Source organism: Pogona vitticeps, chromosome 5 (genome assembly GCF_051106095.1).
Source record: "Pogona vitticeps strain Pit_001003342236 chromosome 5, PviZW2.1, whole genome shotgun sequence".
NCBI lineage: Eukaryota > Metazoa > Chordata > Lepidosauria > Squamata > Agamidae > Pogona > Pogona vitticeps.
Window position 1 is genome coordinate 46,017,540 of NC_135787.1, and position 20,516 is coordinate 46,038,055.

General features: G+C 40.2%; 2 long non-coding RNA genes across 2 annotated transcripts in view; both read right to left on the reverse strand.

Annotated features, from left to right (window-relative positions):
* Window positions 1-926: 926 nt before the first annotated feature.
* Window positions 927-6,554, reverse strand: LOC144589646 (uncharacterized). Its single transcript, XR_013545892.1, has 2 exons — window positions 6,461-6,554; window positions 927-6,305 (listed from the first exon to the last, which is right to left on the reverse strand). It is a non-coding gene; the product is annotated as an uncharacterized LOC144589646 (long non-coding RNA).
* A 2,922-nt stretch (window positions 6,555-9,476) lies between these two features.
* The window catches only part of LOC144589647 (uncharacterized), a 63,626-nt gene continuing 52,586 nt past the window's right edge, over window positions 9,477-20,516 (reverse strand). Inside the window, exon 2 of the long non-coding RNA XR_013545893.1 lies at window positions 9,477-20,321. This is a non-coding gene — a long non-coding RNA (uncharacterized LOC144589647). The remainder of the gene's footprint in view (window positions 20,322-20,516) is intronic.

The following is a 20,516-nucleotide window of genomic DNA, read 5'->3' on the forward strand; positions in this document are numbered from 1 at the left end:
CTAGAAATAAGTATTTTCACAATGTATTTACCTGAACTGGCCACTACAGGGAGCCAGAGACCGTGCTATGTATTGTCGTGGTGGTTCAGTTGATGGCTTAACTGAGACCAGGCTGTAAGTGTTCAAGGGAATCAGTCAGGGAGTGCATCTGGAAACAATGACTAATCTACAGAATAAAATCAGTAGAAACTGCAGATACACAATGATCCCATTTCTTTCTTTCTTTTTTTAAAAAATCTGTCTAGTTCTAGAAACTATGACAATGCAGTCAGCACTCCTGCTTTGCAGATTTTTTACCAGCAGAATTCACCGTGCCACAATCATAGTTACGTTACATTTGATATGAACTTTTGGAAAACTGGATGCCCCCAAGCTCACATCTTTGTTACTATACAGTAGGACCCTCTATCCATAGGGCAGAGGTCCCCAACCCCCAGTCCACGGCCCAGTGCTGGTCCATGGCCTGAGCTGAGCCGGGCCATGGAGAAGACTCCCCCCCCCCCCGTGTGCATGCACTAACCCAGCACAGTTGATTTGCGCATGCTGCGTGCACCACGTGTGAGCACTGCGCTGCCATTTGTGCATGCGCACGAGTGAGCAAGCATGCATAAGCGCCATGCCACTGTTTGTATGCATATGCATGCTCATTCACATACACTCGTTCACACATGCCCACAAGCTTGGGGGGGTACCCCACCTTCCACAGCCGGTCCATGGGGTGAAAAAGGTTGGGGACCCCTAACCTAAGGCCTTCCTCCAGATGCCTTCACCAAATGAGGGCCTGCAAGAGAACATTTTCAGTGATGGATCACCATGAAAGGCTGGCAGGATGTGTTCCACTTTATGACCATTCCAGTGTCAGGTAAAGACCTTTTGATTTTGATGTTTTAAAAATTGATAAATGTTTTAATGTTTAGTTTTTGTGCTTTTAGATCTGAGAGCTCTTTTTAATTTTTTTTTTGCTGAAGATTTTACTTTGATTTTATGCCTCTAGCACTTTAATTCTTTTCTTGTTGATTTCTATTTTGTGCTTCTACTATGTAACCCTAGTTTTATTATGCCTTGTTTTTGCCACGTTTATTGTTTGTCGTTTATGTTTCAGAGTACTCCAGGTTATTTCGTGGTTGGAAAGCTGAGCAGAGTAGATAGATGGACGGATGCTGCATTTGAGAAGAGAGTCATAAGCCAAAAGAAAGTTTCTTTAAAAATAAGAAAATACAAGTTTTAGCAATATGACTAATACAGGACAATTATCTAAGAACTTTTCGGAAACAAGCCAAAGGGTGTAAAACTAGGTACTATTTCTGAGAAAACCCCATTTAATTTACTAGTGGCACTTTTTGAGTAAGCATGCATAGAATCAAGCTTTGACTTATTCCTTAGGACACAATTCTATGGCTACTCAGAAGTAGGTCCCGCTGATTCAGTTCCTGTCAGTAACAGATTAATGTTAACTTCCTACTTGCACTGCTTCCAGGTCAGAATGTCCAGCATTCTGTGGGCTGTCCTAGTAAACATTCTAATGGCATTCACTTGTCCTTCCTTCAGTATTTGTTACTTTGCTATTTCCCTCCCATTGCTCATAAAGGAAGGAAATAATTTAAATCATTTCCAGGACTTTGAATCCAATCGTCTGTCAGTCAATTCACACCATACCCTGAGTGCCCCCTTCATTGAAGTTCTGATACTGGAGAGCTAAGGAAGGTTTTCTATGAGGAGGGAGAGGAGAAGCAAGCCTGGAACTCTCTCATGAAGCTAGAGTTTTGTCTCCAGTCTGAGAATGGAAGATCCATTCTTTCCTTGACATGCCATCACATGCAGAATGCATTGAGAATGCATTGTTTGCTTGGCACAGATCACTCATAAACATTGCTGCAGAATAGAAAATAGAAAGTATATTTTTCACAATGTAGATTTTCCCCTTGAAATGCAAAAACTCACTACCGATTTCCCAAACCCTGGTTGATTCCTTCTTTCCATAAGCAGAACTTTTCTGGATTAGACCAGAGGCCCATCTTATATGAGCCAGTGCAAAGTGCTAGGTGTAGAATGCAGGGGTGTGATACTATGGCCTAGAAGATAACATTTAATTTGTTTTCATTTCATAGGTGATAAAGATTTGTGGTTGCTCACATTCAAACATGTTTGGGTTAAATGTTTGCACATTGCTCATTAAGAGCAGAAAGTCACAGGCCCCTTCCCCCCATGTAATTTTTACTGAGATGACAGTGGCTCTGCTGTTTACTTCCTAAATGGAAGTAAGCTTATTTTGCAAATTTCTGCAACAGGCCCCATTGTCCCAAACACTGAGATTTACAAGACTGATGATTTCTTTATCGAAGAGTCAGATCCTTGTATTCGGTTCAGTTGCATTTAGCCTTTCACCTCACCCCTTCTTGTCTTCTTTTCCCCTCCCGAAATTTCCACGCTCTCTCTGCTTCTGAAGAACCAGTAATTTATTGCTCCAGTGATCTGTTACGACCCCATGAGGTCCCTTTAAACAGAGACTCTCTCTAATTGCACACAGTCCAAACTGCTGAATGAAAATGTGCACAAATGAGGCTTAGAAATTGCTGGAGTGTCTGTGAGGACCCCACTTCATTGTCTGGCTGGCTTGGGCAATAGAGGTCACTAGGCTTAGTTGGTGTTCCACTCTAGTGGAAATTTATTACCATCAGATAGGAAAGTAAAGTCAATACAAAAAAGCCAATGGTAGCAGAGGCAAACCATGGAATTTACATTTTTAACCCCAGTTAAAAACTTGGCAGAACAGCCTAAATAGATGCACAGCAAAATGACATCAAGAATAAACAGTTACCAGTTTTCTGTTTCTTGGGTAAAATGTGTATTTGTGAGAAATGCTTTCCCATTTTCTCTTTTACTGAAATTCACATTTTACTTATCAGTTTCAAACAACATTTTCTTGTATGTTTTAGATGAACATGATCCATATTAAAGGACAGAGCAGATCCTTGAGTGAAACAGCCGTATTAACATTCACCCTTTGCTACATTAGCCTAAGATTTAAAATTTAATTTACTGGAGAAATTTTAAAACCGGCAGAGAAAAGAAGAAAGCCTTTTCACGTAATAATGTTTAAAGCTACCCTATTAATACTTTAGGGCCCATAATCTCTAAAACTACTGTAAATTCATAAAGGTGACATATGTCGTTGAACCACTGTAAAACCTTAAGAGTCATATATGTATTTAAGTCACATGTAGGTCATTAGGGGAGACTAGGTACTTAACATGACAATCCTGTGTGTGTTTGCTGAGAAGTAAGCATCACTGAATTCAGCAAAACTTACAGGAAGGCATATATAGCATTGCAGTCTAAAATATTTGAATTATTGAATCCCTTTAGAAATAGAATAAAAAGGATACGATCTATTGAGAGATTAACCTATGCCAAAAGCATAAATTGCTAGTGACCTCTAGTCTCAAATATAAGACATTTTTTAATAACTGATTTCCAGCTATGTTGCCAAGTCTTTGGGTACCAAGTCCCAAATCCCAAGCCCGAGTCCTTATAAAAAACAACCCCCCCCCCAAAAAAAGAGAGGGATGGGTGAGTTTTGAGTCACAAGTCACACCTGAGTCATTAAAAAAAACTGAGTTGAGTCTGAGTCGCATCACCAGTGGGACTTAAGTCCAACTTGACAGAGAGTCCTGCAACTCAAGTCCTCATCCCTGCTGATTTTTTCCTAGGAACAGTCCAGCCAGATAACAGCTTCACCGACACCTTTCGGTATATGCAGGATTGGCCCAAGATGTTTTGTTGCCTGAGCTGAAAGGCCCCACCACCTCACCTCAGTTCCATTGACAGAAGCAAACTGGACTGTGAGTTGATTATGACCTCAACACTGAGGATGGGAGCAAGGTCTTCCATTGCACCCAGACATGGGGAAATTTACTTTTCACTTGTTGCTACAATTTCTAGAATATTCCAGCTGGTTGCCATGCAGGCTAGTGATACTAGGAGTGGTAGACACCCAAAAGAGCAAGAGAGCAAATTTTCCCATCCTTGACCATGTCTGACAGCAGCTTGGGAGGCATAGCCGCCTAGAGTGGTCACAATTGACTAGATAGGTGGGGTATAAATGAAATAAATAAATAAATAAATAAATAAATAGAATAAGATATGTGGGACACATAGCTATGTTTCCAAGACTGTAGCCATCCTCAGTGCCCCTCAGCACCTGCTACCTAGGGCAGTTGCCTCAACTCTGATATGGCAAGCCCTGGTGTCTCTCAGTTGACTTGGCTGAAGATGACACAAATGAACTATCACAGGCTGACTTCACTTGGCCAACAGCTTTCAGAACCTCTTGCTCAGTTGCATGGTGGTGGAGTCCCATGTCTCCAAATGTTCATACATACATTATGCATGGTATTTAGGGATGTTTAAGGAAATATTTAGGAGTATCATGAGAAGCCGATCAAAATTTTTGTGCTGTTGTTTCCTGCAAGGAATGGGTAGAGATACAACATCATCATCATCATCAACAACAACAGCAATGATGATGATGATGAGATGGCTCAAACATTGTTCCAGGAAAAGATTCCTATAATAGTTCAGATGTAGGGATGTCTGCTCTTTAAAGACATTGCTGTCAGACATTGGCTTCCTCCTCACTCTAGCTTGTCTTTAAAGCTCAATTCAGATGAAAGCTACTTACATCCTGTAGTATCTTGCATCTTGGCTGTTCAGGAGAAGCAGAACTATTTGACTGAGATAATTATTATTTTGAAAAAGTTATGAAAGAAAGTTTGCTGTAACAGCAGCTGTTAACATATGTCTGCATAACATACAGCTAGAATCTAAGCCCATTTACAGAAGAATAAGTCACACTGAGCTCTAGGACTAAGTCTCACTGAATTCGAATAAGATTACTGGGATCTGGGAAGTAATATTCGAGATCAGCAGAAGCCTGCTATTTGACCTCAATTCTGTTCTTGCTGCAAATGGTAGTATGAGGTGATTGCATCAAGACAAGGAGAAATATCATTTCAAGTATCTACTGGTGGGGCTCACCTTCAGAACTGTCATTTAGCCTATATGTCAATAACATGAGCTTTATTCATGCGGTCAGGAGAAAGGGAATTGGAATATGTACAGGGGAGAGTGCTAGCCACAGTTCCTCTCTCACTGAGAATGACAGCCTGAAGATGGAAGACACTGCTACATATAGAGGCTATGAAAAATTCGTGTTCCCAGTTCTCTGGAGAGGCACCACGTGCAACGAAGTCTATCTTCCTCTGACCATTGTTCCCAAGTGGAGAGAGTTACAGGGGAAGGACAGGTCTAGGTCTTTCTCTCTCCCAACTCCCCCAACACGCATTCAGATGAATGCTTGGATAAGGCAGTGAACTTCTACTACAGCTCATACAGAGCTGGGGAATGTGTGGTCCTCCAGGTGCTTTGAACCTCAACCACCTTCTGTCTTAGCCAGCAAGGTTAGCACTGAGTGATGACAGAGGCTGCAGCCAAATGATGTCCAGATGACTGCATATTCCCCACCCCTGGTCTAGACTTCCTGTCAGTTTCTCACATATGTAGTAAAAAGGAATAACTCCAGAAACTCTGATATCTAAAGTAAAGTGCTTGGAAAGTTTCCTCTTTTTTTTCTGGCTGTGGGATTCTGGGAGCAGTTGTCCAAAGAAGTAACTTTTCCAAGTTCTGCATGAGTATGATAAGCAGAAGGGGCGCCTTGTCTCCATTTTGTTTCCAGCACAACTAAAGTCATCACAAATATTCAAATTGGTGGGGCTTATTTTCTACAGCTGGATGGATACCTCAATGGTTTAGACATCTGGCCTACAGATCCATAGATGGGGAGTTAAATTCCCCGCTGTGCCTCTTGTGAGTACAGCCAGCCTAGGTGGCTTTGGGCAAGGTGCACAGTCCCAGGGCACCCCCGGAAGAAGGGAATGGTAAACCACTTCTGAGAATTCTCTACCCAGAAAACCCTGAAAAGGGTTGCCATATGTCAGAATTGACTTGCCGGGATATGATGATGATGATTTTGTACATGCTACAAAAGTTGTATTTTTATTCCTCTTAAACTATGGTTACAAAAGATTTCCACAAAATGTTTCTTTCTTTGAGGAATATCTTTGTAGTTAATTTGAAGTCCAGTCAATTTTACAGAAAAGTTGTTTTTTATTGAAATAAAATAAAAAAATTAATTATTAAAAAATTAAATAAAATTTAATGTTCCAACTTTTGTTTCCCTACACCTCATATTTCCTGTTTTATTTTCCCATGAGCCTCAGCCTTCCTTTTCCTTTTCCAGTATTCACCTGAAAAGAAAAGGAAAAAGAGAAGAGAAGACTTCACAAATCTCAAATAGCGGAACCCTAGCAAAGACTATGCAACAGTCAAGCATGCAGATTAAGTTAATTTATCTCAATCACTTTTTTCATAATATAGTCCAATCATAAAATATGGGTGTTACCTTTGCAGATATTACAACAAATCTGTAATTCCATATTTCAAGCCTTTACTCCTTTCCTCTGTTGCCTTCTCCTGAAAAAGTGGGGAGAAGGAACAGTTCAGTCAAAGTAATTGGCCATTCTTTACATATGGAAAAGCTAGCTAAAGTTATTTTATTACTTTAATCAAATTAAAGGTATTGCACATGAATAAAATGAACGGCATTTCCTGAAGGTTTTACAGTTTCCTCAACTCAGCCACAAGCTTTAGCTCATGTTAATGCAGCAGAAACTCATATGGCGAGCATCAGTGTAGAATGAACATACACACCAATTACTAGTGAAATAATTGTGGTTTAGTTCTTCTTGTGCTCTTTGTAATCTGTCACTTTATGACTGGATTCTTAGTCTAAGTAGTACATCAGGGTGAAAGACTCAATGGGTCTTACAGAAATTTAGGAGATCACCCACAAATTGTTATGTGAAAGGGCTTGGACTGAAATAATTAAGATGAAAGAACAATCAGATCTGTTTGTTTAAATTTTCTGTGGGAACCAGAAAGAGTAAAGAGGAAAATACATTTCTGGGTATGAAGAAACATAAGCCTTCATTGTTTGAAAGAGGAAAAGTTGATTGCAGCCAATTACCGGCTCTTTGTGTAGTAGACACACAGAGAATTGTACGTATGCAAAGCTTCCCTTGGTCAAGCTATGTGGCCGTAAATCTCCAGAATGCTTACTCATTTGTCCCTTTAAAATATATATTAGTATACGGATGTGAATAAAGCACTACTTTATAACTTACTATTAAAATGTGGCTTCCCACAAGGTTTATCTTTCTTGTTTTGGATTTTTCTGTACTACTCCTTCATTTGCTCATGTGTTTCACCTGTTAAATGTTGCCCGTCTTAATGCACAAACGGGTATCAGTCCCTGAGCCATAACTGGTCCAGTCTAACCAATGATGTAGCAGAAATAACAATTTATTTGAAAAGCTTCCACGATCAGAAAATGTAGCAAAGCCATCCTACCTGCAGGATAAGAACAGTCTGAAGTCAGAACGTTCAGGATGTTTGGTGCTCACAGAAGGGGCAAAAGTGAAGGAGAAGGGACATTTTCCTCCCTTCTTCAGAGTTTTCTCTCTTCCCCCCCTTTCCTCCCCATTTCTCACAGAGAGTGCAAAATTCTTTTATGTCAGCTCCAGGCTGGCACTACATTGGGAGATATGCTTAGGGACTGGGAGGATTTGGTGCCTTGTGCCTCCACAGCCCCATGCACCCATGCTGCGTCCCTACTCTGTCCCCTTTTCATTTCTTCCAATATCAGAGCTCCAGTGGTGGGAAAGCAAAGGGAGAAACAAATACTATAGAAAGCCCATCATTAGATCTAGAAGTATATTATATATTGCAGAAAGGTCATTGAGGCAGTCTTTCAAGGTTTCCGAGATCATACTTCAATGGAATTTCATATTTAAATCCTGAAAAATCACTCACCAAACAAAGCAAGCTAATCTCTGTAGTCCTGGAGATGAGGATTGTCTGCATGAAGCAGGACTGAAAGTGGTACCAACAGAATCAAACTGGGACCAAAGAAAGCCCTTAACTTCTGGAGAAGGGTGTGTGTGTGTTTTACATCACTGTGGGGTAGTGGTACATTTTTGTTCTAATCTTCTATGGTGTACAGTCTGCTTATATGGATCTTCATACCACATCCATCCAGGCCGATCTGCACATTTGTGTCTCATCAGATGATGTGTCTTTATGGGTGCATCTCTGCTGGTCCATCTCCACCCTTCTGCGCCTAAGCACTACTTGTAACTGTTTTGCTAGTTTAATTTTCTTGTTATAGTACCGGGATAATAAGCTATTACTGCTTTCATTCTTTTGCTGTTAAATAATTTTTCTGTAAGGCTTGTAGACACTTATAATAAAGAAATAATACTGAAATAGGACACATGCTCCAAACATTGATTAAGTGATGTGGTACAACTGAGGAAAAGTGAGACAGTGAAATAGGTAGAAACGTGAAGATTTGGGAGAGGGTGAAATGAGAGGAGAATGAAGGGGTCAGGGATAGACCACTCGAGATAGGCAAAAAGGACAGGTGATCAGAATTAGGAGAGAGAAGTTAGGGCACAAATCCAGAACTATGTGATCAGGTGGTACAGGAGCAACCCCGGACATCCTAGTACACTGGCTCTTAACCTTTGTTACTCAGATGTTTTTGGACTGCAACTCCCAGAAGCCTTCACCATCAGCTGTGCTGGCTGGGGTTTCTGAGAGTTGCAGTTCAAAAACACATGAGTAACAAAGGTTAAGAACCACTGTCCTAGTACATCCAGCAGCAATTATCTTCCCTGCTTCTGGGTATAAATACTAGGATGATCTATGGAAATCTACAAGAATATACAAGAACAGTCCTGAAAAAATGAGGGACAACATGACTGAGTGGAGAAACTTTACAATGTTCATGTTAGTTAGGGATTCTGCTCTTCCTGCCACAAGCTATCCCTAAATTTGTATAATTTCTGATGTATTAATTTTGGAGCTTCCTAAGTGACAAGGAGGCGATAAGTATCCTGAGTACCAATGCTCCAAAACAAAAATGTCTAAAAACCACATTCATCTTTGAATGTTCTTCAATTTAAAAAGTAAGGGAAATTGCTGGGGAATTGATAATGCACAGGAAGACAGCCCATGAGTACCGGCTCCCTTTTCTGGTACACAAAGGTATTTCTCAAAATGAGTTGGTGGCATCAGGAGTTAAAGAGATGTTAAGCACAATAAATATTGCCTGTGATGAACCACTCTCACGGTGGAAGGTATGTGCCTTGGCCATTAGGCTTACAAATTAAGCTTGTGTTTATCTTCCAGTGACAAATTTGCAGAACAAATCGAACTAAATGCATTTTTGGGGGAGCCATGTTCTGTCACAAACACACATCTTCCACCACTTGAGAGAACCTTCCCTTCTAAAAATGTGCTCAGCACATTGTTCAGTGCAATCCTAGATACAGAGTTTGCATTTTTTTGGGGGGGGGTTGTTTTCTTTTTTGACCTTTCCCACCACCACATTGGAGGGGTATTTTAGGACTGGAGAGAATAAAGTATTAATGCCAAGGGGAAGGAGCTCAACGTCCGTCACCATCACTGTCCTAGCTCTTCCTTCCCGGTCCTCCAGGGAGCCAGAAGTATCACTGCTGGCTTTGTTTGTGAAGGGAAAGAAAGTGCAAAGGGTTTGGACGGCAGCCCTGTGAGATAGGAAGGAGAGGTGTTCAGTCTTCTGTTTCTTCCATCAGCTATGGCCAGCCTTAGGATAATGGACTTGCCGAGGGAGCTGGACTTCAATCTCATGCATCTGAAAATATTTCAGTATATTTACAAACTATGAAAAGAACATCAATTGCATTTTATCAACTGAAGATGGACTTGGTGGTGGTTTTGCTAAATGGCCTGATAGTCGTGCAGATGGTCTGCATGCCTTCTTTGGCACATGTGGCATTGAAAGCTTTGTTTTCTTTATATTTTGGGTTTCCAGAAGTTTATTTAAAATATGGTCTTGATAACGCTTTAGGGATTGTGCCAAGCTCTTCAGAAATGCAGGCGTGGTTCTATGAATACAGTACTTCTATAAGAATATACACAGATGCATAACTTTGGACAGATCAATGAAAACCACAAACAGGTGCGAACACTTCATCCTGTACTCTTTTAAATAATCACATTACATACTGAATGCTTCCTTTGTTCAGAGTTCTTAAAAGGTAACACAGTAAATTTAACATTAACATCTTAATGTAAATGTGCTCATCAGAATATTAATATCAATAATAAATCACTACAGATTCCAATTGTTTGTTTGAACATCTTGAAGAAAGACAGGAAGCAAGAGAGCATGTCTTTTCATCTCATTAAGATGTTCAGCATCTTACATGTTATGGTTGCCTTGGAATATAAAATAAGAGCATGGACACATGTAATCCATACCAAGAAAACCCTCAAGCCCCATTCAGTCATTAGCAGATGATGTGTACTTATATTTATCATGGGTGGATAAGTATACCATATAGTGCTATAGTGCTACCCTGGCCTCAATTCCAATTTTGTCACTCTCCTCCATGTGGAGAATGATGTGTCTGAAGATGGCAGCCCCCATTATCCATGGCGGCTCTCTGCATGAGCCAAGATGCTGATTTTCCAAAATTCTGACTCACTTGAAAAGCCTCCTCAGATAGTGTAGGTCATCTGTCTCAGACCCCTGCTCCCCATGTGTAGGAAAGCTAGAAAGAGGGAGTAGGGTAGATCAGTGGTTCTTAACCTTTGTTACTCAGATGCTTTTGAACTGCAATTCCCAGAAACCCCAGTCAGGACAGCTGGTGGTGAAGGCTACTAGGAGTTGCAGTCCAAAACTCCTGAGTAACCCAAGGTTAAGAACCAGTGGGGTAGAGCACTGGTTCTTAACCTTTGTTACTCAGATCCTTTTGGACTGCAACTCCCAGAAGCCTTCACCATCAGCTCTGCTGGCTGAGGTTTCTGGGAGTTGCAGTTCAAAAACACCTGAGTAACAAAGGTTAAGAACCACTGCGGTAGAGCACTCTCAATCTTCTCATGGTCATTATACACAATTTGATAATGAACTAATAGAGCAATTTGTGTGTTTGTTCATCAACAGGTTTTACCTTGTGACTCCTGTCCAAGAAATGAAAAATGCTAACTAAATAAAATCTAAAGTAATTATCATTGATAACAACAATAACAAAAGCAAACAATGAAAAAATGCAAGTAGGGGCAGTAAAGGATTGATGTTAATATGTACACAAAGTGTCAGTTTTAAGTAAAATAACTTTACACAGCTTTCTGAAAAGCTTACTAGAAACAAAAAGGAGCAAAATGATTTCACTAGTTGATCTCACAGAATTGACAAACTCATATTCAGAGAGGTGCTCCTTTAGATGTCTTGTGGCTACTATGCAATGTCAAGTCACTTCTGATTCATCAATATTCAGAATATATGACATATTTAAGGGATGGTATTACCATCACCCCTTCCCCATGACCGAGAGAAGATTTGAACCCAGGTCTTGTGAGTTGTACTCTGGCACTCTATCCATCATACCTTGAGGATGAAGAAATAATTTCTTACTTGCAGAAAGCAATATGATTGTCACACCAGGATTTTTCCTCACCTCCCATGACTCATAAATTAGCTTGCTTTGTATTGTGATTGGTCTTTGGGAGTTCGGCAAGACTTGGTCTACAGGACTGATTTCTCAAACATGAATCATGTGTCTTGAACTCTAATATGGTTTCACCTATGACATGTTACTTTCAACATTTTCTATGGCCCTTGATCTAAATTGTTGAAAACATTTGCACATTTAATGCACAGAAAAACGAATGTAACTGATATATGAATGATACTGTCCAGGTCTGATAATTTCTAGTCTGCCCTGGGGGTGGTGCTGGACAGATGCCCCTGTTAAAACCAACGTTGTGTTATACCAGAGACCTGATATTCAAGATCTGCTTAAATGTTATGACCATCCAGCTTCACCTTTTATTCTAAAGACAGTTTTTATACCAAGAATGGACCATTCTTTTTTGGACTGCAACTTCCATCAACTGCAGTCAGTATCATCAGTAATGGGAAATGCTGGAAGTCACATTTCAACAACATCTGGAGGGTCACTCTTGGCCATCCCTGAGATACACCTTAATCTGGTACTGGCTGTAGGTAATGATATTCAAAATGCCTTTAATATTCACACTGGAATCATGTTCTCTGCCTGCCATGAATGAGAAGAGTTAGGCTGGGTCCATTTTTCCCATCCTTCCATTGGCAGCAAGGGCAATTTTTTTCAGGCAAGACTTTGGCAACGTGATCTTGCTTGCTGAGGGAGGGGCTTTTAATTGGGTGGGTGCTGCATTTCCTTTCGATGGTGTGCTTTGAAACCTTTCCCAAGTCTTATAATTTCATGCATGTTATGTTTCATTTGTATCCTGTTTGATTGTGAAACACCTTTATCCCCTTTCATGGAGGGAGAGGGAAAAAAAGCCAGGTATGACCTGAATAAATGAATATAAATAAATAAATAAACACTGGAGGAAATCAGTACTCCCAGCATGGCAAGCATGTGCCTATGTAAGTTCACACAAATAAAATGATACAAAACTAAGGACTGAAATCTCATGTGATGCTGATCATAAACATGACAAGACGGGACTTCTTCCCTGAGTCACGAGGGGAAGAGAATCAATGGCCATTAATACCTACTGGTGATACCTACGCCACTCAATGGATTTAGAGATGGTAGATAGAAAAGTAAAAATACATAAAAATAAGTGAATGACCTCTTGGTGGCGCTTGTGCACAGATATAATATCTGCTGGTTTTTGTTAAATTCACATTGTTGATTTTCAAGATAGGGCCACTGCTTTGCAGATTACCTTGAGAGGCTTTGAGGACTATGTCTTAAGGACCTGCCAGTCACTTGCCAGTGTAACATGGTCTTTGGATTACTTAAAGGATATCAGCAAATGTCTTTGAAGTGAGATAATATTTGAAAAGCTGTTACCAGGAGGGCAGAACAGTCGTTTCTGTGCAAGAGAGAAGAACATGTAAAAAGTCATCTAAAAGCCAAATTAGACATTATAATTTATGTGTAATTGCGTGAAAATGTTTTGTGTTTCCCTAAATAATACCTCTACTACACAGTCATTACTGTGGGTCATGATTTTTTAATTCTCTCTAATGTCTCAATGGCTCTAGCTTGTCATAGTACTGCCTAGGGTCTGTGTATGATTGGTAGACATAGAATGTATTCGCGAAGGCTTTCACGGCCGGGATCTAATGGTTGTTGTGGTTTTTTGGGGCTTTTTGGCCGTGTTCTGAAGGTTGTTCTTCCTAATGTTTCGCTAGTCTCTGTGGCCAGCATCTTCAGAGGACTGGAGTAGGACCTCTTAAGATGCCGGCCACAGAGACTGGTGAAACGTCAGGAAGAACAACCTTAGAACACGGCCAAAGAGCCTGAAAAACCCACAACAACCATTGGATCCCGGCCGTGAAAGCCTTCACGAATACAATATCAGGCAAGTTTTCCTGAAGAACTGTGTGCTCTACTCTTTCTTTTGTGGTCACACAGATGCAGCTATAGAGGAAAGCTAGTGGACCAGGATGAGGAAGTCCATCAGACCTCACTAGGTGGACTGAGTGTACAGCTTAGTACATTCTCCAGAACTTCCTGCAGCACTTTGAAATTATGTGTGATGGGGCTCAGCAATATTAATTTGAAGATAGACAGCTAGGAAATGATTGTCAACCAATAAGATCAGTTTGTAGTGCAATAGCAGCAACAACATACCATTGATTTGTATCATTTTAAAACAAAATGGTAAGTGCTCTCGCTTTGAGACCCATAAAACCTAGCATTCTTTTTGACCTTGCATTGCTTGTGTTCTGATGACCACATTATGGCTACAGACTGGAAGAGAAAGCCAAAGGCAAAGAAAAGGAGCAGTCCTACTTTTGGAGGGGGGGGGGAATCTCTTGTATGTCTGAAGTTGAAAACATGAAATCCATATGTGCATTACTTTTGTTTTTGTATTTTTTAAATCATGTACTGTATTGGTTATTGGAAAACACTTGCTACTTGAGGATACGATCAGATGACTCTATTACATAGTGGTTGCATATGAAGGTATTGCACTAACATTCCTATGATGAGGCAATCATTTGTGTTTTCTGCTCATGTGGTGAAATTGGCATAACCACATGCCCCATACTCCTGGCTTCTTTGCATTTTTAGCAGCTCCTGAGTGGACAGGATTTAGAGAACCAGCTTTTTTCCTTAAAATAAGGCACAACGAGGGAAGCTTCTCAGTGAACCCTTTGCTATACATACATGGTTTGCTATCTTTCTTGGGGTTTAGAAAGTGAATGGTTAACAGTTAGCACCACAAGATCTATAATAGCGGATTCCTTGAACCAATGAGACTTTGGTGCATCTATGGTGATGCAAGATTCTTTTGATCCAATGGATGGGACTACCAAATGGATGTATCCCTGTAGGTTTTTTGTGTATTCAGGTTGGAATATAATTTCAGTACTCTGATGTCAGCAACTTGATGTCTGTTCTAGCACCATGATGGTAAGAGCATTGGCAGTGACAATCATATTGGTCTCAAACAAGAATTCACCTAAGGAGGTTGAGAATACCAATAGTTAGTTAGCCCCCATCTGCAACTGAAATAAAGCTCAGTGTGTCTGTTACCTCCTCATAATGGTATGGTTGAAATCCAGTAATAAATTGTAAACAGAGTGGACCTAATGGATCTACAGTGTTGGCTCACCAAATTTCTACTGATTCAATGTGCCAGCTGTAGTTGCAACTTACTACTGGATTACAGCCAGTGTCATCTAAACGTTGTGTCCTTGTTCAGTTTATTGACTGAGCTCTGTTTTGAAATTTTGTGCAAAGAGGGACACAGAACCAAGCTATCAACTTCAGCAGCTCCATGATGTCTCTGGCTTCTGTAATGTGCAAACCTGTTAATGAATCTTGTGCAGCTGGCAGTTGCAGCACATGTGTGGGCCCATGTGGGCCCACAGAGGGTACTTCAGAGATAGGAAAAGTGACTTGTCTTGACTACAGCTCCCACAATTCCACAGCTATACTGGTGGGCAGGAAATGGCCTGGTATTCAGAGGAAAATAAGCTCTGCCTTTCCCAGTGCACATGCATACACATATGTGTGTGTAAGCAAGAGTGAGACATACATACTGAAGTGCTGGAAAGCATTTCTCTTTCTTGCAGCATTTGTTAGATCTATTATGTGAGAAGTTCATTACTTCTATAATATGCATTTTGTCAGAGCACAGTGAATTGCATGTGAGCAGACCTCCCTCTCTTAATGGGTGCCTGCCATATGACAGCAGGCCAGCTTTTACTGTTCAAGGCATCACCAATATAACTGTTTATTCTCTAAACCTGGAGGAGATCCAGTAGGATTTGGGTTTTATGGGGTTTAATGCAAAGGTGTTGTATTTCATGAGACAAAATCATAACAAGGGTTTGCAAGAATTTTGAAAGATTATTTTTTCAGAGGGCTGGCAAGCAGTATTCTCTTGATGATTACGTGTCTAAAAAAGAACTATAGATCTTCTTTCATTGGATTGAAATGATAGTTAATCTTTAATTCTTCCTACATGTGCACTTAGAATGAATGTGCTATGTGATGGTTTGAATTCCGGGATGCTGAATGTTCTAGTTATGTTCCTTAACCATTGTTTCAGTTACCACCAGGGCACCTCCATTTTAAAAAATGGCCTGGAATCCTATTGTTATAAAGGATTGTGAAATTGTGTGGGTGACATAAAGCATAACTGAAAAAAATAAAATAAAATCAGCATTCTGGGTTTTGGATGTAGGATTTTAAAGAGATTGTTGTTAGAACAGCTGGTGTGTATTTAACTCTTGTATTCTTGGAGGACTCATTGTAGTCCCCTAGATACACAGAAGAAAGTCAACAATGGAGGTTGTTGTATAACTTTCCTTCAGATGTTAGCCACTTGCTGTGTGCATCTCTCATACCTCCCGTGAAGAAATGGCTGGGACAAGGAAGGAAAAATGCCCCAAGAAATCCCTCCCTCCATGGAGGGGCACAGGGACAATAGGCTTGGGGGGGGGGAGAGAAATTACAAGAAGTCTTGTTTTACTTTATAAGAATTTATTTTATTGTGTCAATAATAAATAATACAGAGGGCTCTTCAAGGAAATTGTGATAATAGGTGATATAATCAGTCTTTTGAAACTTTCCCACCAACACAGCAGATAAAGGTTATAAAGCCCTTGGCATTCAAGAAGGGCAATATGCATGATTAATAACAACATGTAAAGCAGACATGTATTTGCAGAAGAAACAACACTGGATAGAACATTTGTCACTCTTAAAAGTGTAAAAAGGATAAACTGAGGATGATGGACAATTTCATTCTGGTTTATAAACTGTTAAATGTATACAATAGAAGCAAAGTGACAGGGCAGCCCTTCTCTGTGTTGTAAATAATGACTCTCTCTCTCTCTCTCTCTCTCTCTCTCTCTCTCTCTGTGTGTATGTGTGTGTGTGTGTGTGTGTGTGTGTGTGTGTGTGTGTGTGTGTAGATTAATGGGGATCAGGGATATATCTTATGTGCCACCCTCCATTTTCCCACAGAAAGAGAGAAACATTTGAGGGAAAAAGCCGGATGAAATAAACTCCCCCCCCCCCAAAAAACTTGATTCAACCAATGACATGCATTTTAGGTGCGTAGTCTTAATATGGGTGGAACAGAGTGAGTTCATAACAGAGTATGTCAAACTCTCCTGACAAAAATCAAGAGTTCCTCTCATCTGTTATTTCTGTTCTCAGGAGGCTGAATTTTTTGCCTGTTCCATTTGTGGATGTATACTGTATGTTTTACATGAAATGTTGAAAGTGCAGCATGTTTGTCCATGATAAAATGGTGTCATTCCGCCCCTTCTGTGCTGAGATGTGTTAATTCTAAATCCCTTAAAGGCAACTCCCCCTTTTTAAAATAACATTGTTTTAATGAAACTATGACAATCTTTACCAAAACATTTGGCACACATCTTGTATAGAATGCCATCCTAAACATGAGGCTCCATGTATACGATTTTTAATTTTAAAAGTATGTTAAACCTCGTAAAAAATTGTCTCTGCCTCTAAAATATTTGAACATTCACACTTCATTTGCAGAATATTTAAAATCCTGTTTTCTTTGCAAACTGTGCTGGTGGTTCAGACTGAAAAATGCTGTACACTCTTTGTCAATAAGATCATCTTGCAGGCTTCTGCTTCATTTATTTCTTATGTGTTAATGGTTTTTGGAACTAATCAAACTGGCCTCTTATATATCATGCAAACAAATCATCTGAAGTGCTGTTACTAGCTTTATTCGGTGAGTCAAGACATGTGAAAGCCTGTTTTAGAACTCTTCAATATATGTAAAATTGTGTGCTGACAGCTGAGCCTGGTTTAATCAGAGCAGGTCATCCAAACCTGTAGAACAGTGTTCCCCAACCTTGGGCCTCCAGATGTTCTTGGACTACAACTCTCAGAAGCCTTCACCACCTCCTCTGCTGGCCAGGATTTTTGGGAGTTGAAGTCCAAGAACATCTCGAGGCCCAAGGTTGGGGACCACTGCTGTAGAAAAACTGCTTCCTGGGAGCAGCCCTGCTTATTTTCAGCTACAGGTATTGATTACGGCAGTTCCTTTGCCTTTCCCCTAACCCTGGGCTAGATGTGCTGATTTATATTAACAAAACAAAACAAAACAAAAAAGAGCCCATAGTACTCATTGCTGGAGTTTGCTACAACCTTACATGCTGTTTTTCTAGCCTGTTTAACTGTGAGAAACTGTCAGTATGCCAGTATTAACCCATAGTTCCCTTTCCTGTGTTCAAAATTCAAAGACAGGCATGCAATCTGCTGAGATTTTTTTTCCTCAGAGAGTCTGTAAATATCTGTTGATGGTGGTTGGTAGAAGAATATCTGTTAAATTTACTGAAACAGAGTTGTTAAAAGCAGTCATGTTATTAATTAATTTGTTCTTGATATATTCACAGTTGTAAGTAAAATGAAACAGTTATTATTCTTTATACAACTAATGTCTCAGGCTATGTCATTGAGATGTAAGTGCCAGTTAATGAGACAAGGATGGATTATCTGGGAATTAGTAGCTATTTTACTCAATGAATCCCTGCACTTCCACTCCACAGCTGAGGAAAGATTAACCACTAATTTCAAAACCCTGCAACATTCATCTCCAACAGCAGCAAGTTTTATTAAGCTATTGTATCTTAACTGCTCATCCAAGACCAAGTAATTTCCTAATACTAGAAATACATTGAAAATACTTTTTAGAATGCCCAGTAAAGTAATGTTTCTCCTCTCTTGGATGGGAAAAATAACAGTAGTTCAGTAATGATCAGTCAGTGTTAATGTCATTAACAGACCCTTTCTAGCAATAATTAAATGGATGTCATGAACATAGACATCCTGTTACCAACAATTAAATGGTTATGCTGAAGTAGTTATGTCAAGACAAACTTTCTGGTCATAGCTACACTAAAGATGGTGAAAAAATCTGGAGAAATTATGTAATGGTCGAAATCCAGTACTAAATCACAACTGCCCATTGAATAATGAAATTTATGGAAGAGTTGACTCACCAAATCCCTACTGATTCACTGGACCTATTCAAGTTGTGAATTAATCCTGGATTTCAGCCACAGCATACTAAGTACCTTTGGTCATTATTTATTCTTTTTGGTGTATATTGGAACCTGTGACTGTAGCCCACTTCAGCTGTCTTTCTTTGAAATTTTCTTCTGCATTTCCTTTTCTGCACAACAGTTACTATAAGATCTGCAACAGAGTGTTCTGGGAGGCTGACATTTCCAAAGAAGCAGAATTTGATCCTTGAATGATCACACTGAGATAAACTGAATAGGTTTCAAAGTGCTATAGTATTTTGCTTTTTCTTCTCTTCTCTTCTTTTTTGTTCTCAATACGGGAGGTTGAAATGTTCTGAATTAGGTTTTGAGTATAGCTTTAGTAAGATTTTCAAAATAGTTGCCTGCATTTTTGATTTATCCTTCGGAAGTACTGTAACTACAAGGACTGACATGATGTATCCCTGCACTTCAGGGTCTGGAGTTTCTTTGGAACTGCAACAGAAGGTGTCTATCTCTGGACTAGATCAGATGGAAAGCTCTTTAATCTCTCTAGATTGAGAGCAAAGACCAAAGTCCAGCTGAAATGCATGCGGGACTTCCTCTTCGCCAATGATGCAGCCATTGTTGCCCACTTTGCTGAAGACCTCCAACAACTCATGAATCGTTTTAGCAAGGCCTACCAAGACTTTGGACTAACAATCAGCCTGAAGAAAACAAAGTCATGGGCCAGGGTGTGGACTCACCTCCCTCTATTACCATCTCCACGCAAGAATTGGAGGTTGTTCATGACTTTGTGTACCTTGCCTAAAAGATCACTGACACTTTCTCCCTAGATGCTGAGCTGGATAAACGCATTGGCAAAGCAACTACCATGATCTCAAGACTCACAGAGAGAGTATGGCTTAATAAGAAGCTGACGACATAAACCAAGATCCAGGTCTATAGAGCCTGTGTCCTGAGAACACTCCTGTACTGCAGTGAGTCCTGGACCCTTTGTGCATGGCATGAGAGGAAGCTGAACACATCCCATATGCATTGTCTCTGACACATTTTTGATATTACCTGGTAGGACAAAGTTCCAAACAGAGTAGTCCTAGATTGAGCTGGAATTTTTAGCATGTATACATTACTGAAACAGCGACATCTACATTGGCTTGGGCATGTTGTAATAATGGCTGATGGTCAGATTCCAAAAGTTATCCTGTATGGAGAATTAGTGCAGGGAAATCGCCATAGAGGGAGACCACAGCTGCGATACAAAGATATCTGGAAGCGGGATCTGAAGGCCTTAGGAATGGACCTCAATGGATGGGAAACCCTGACATTGAAGCGTTCAGCCTGGAGGCAGGCAGTGCAGTGTGGCCTCTCCCAATTTGAGGAGACCCTTGTCCAGCAGGCTGTGGCAAAGAGGCAGTCATGAAAGCAGCAAAGTCAGGGAGCTGGACAAGGGACAGATTGTATTTGTCTTCAGTGTGGAAGGGGTTGTCACTCTTGAATTGGCCTTCTCAGCCATACTAGACGCTGTTCCAAGTCCTCCATACAAAGCACATTACCATAGTCTCTTGAGACTGAAGAATGCCTAATCCAGGAGCTCCATAGGTTTCACTTCTTTCTTTCCTTTCTGGTTTAGTTGGGTTTCTGGTCCATGTGGCTGCCAAAAACAAATAAATGTAAGGTAGTCATATCAGTGTACAAGATACTCCCCACTCCATCTTTTTTAGTTAATGTTAAAGTCTTTCCGCTTTAGTGCCTGGAAAATATTCTACAGCTTGTACACAAATTGCTTTAGGGAAAAGCATTATTCTGATTGCTTTCTCAGTGTCTATATGGGAATATGGTTTAAATA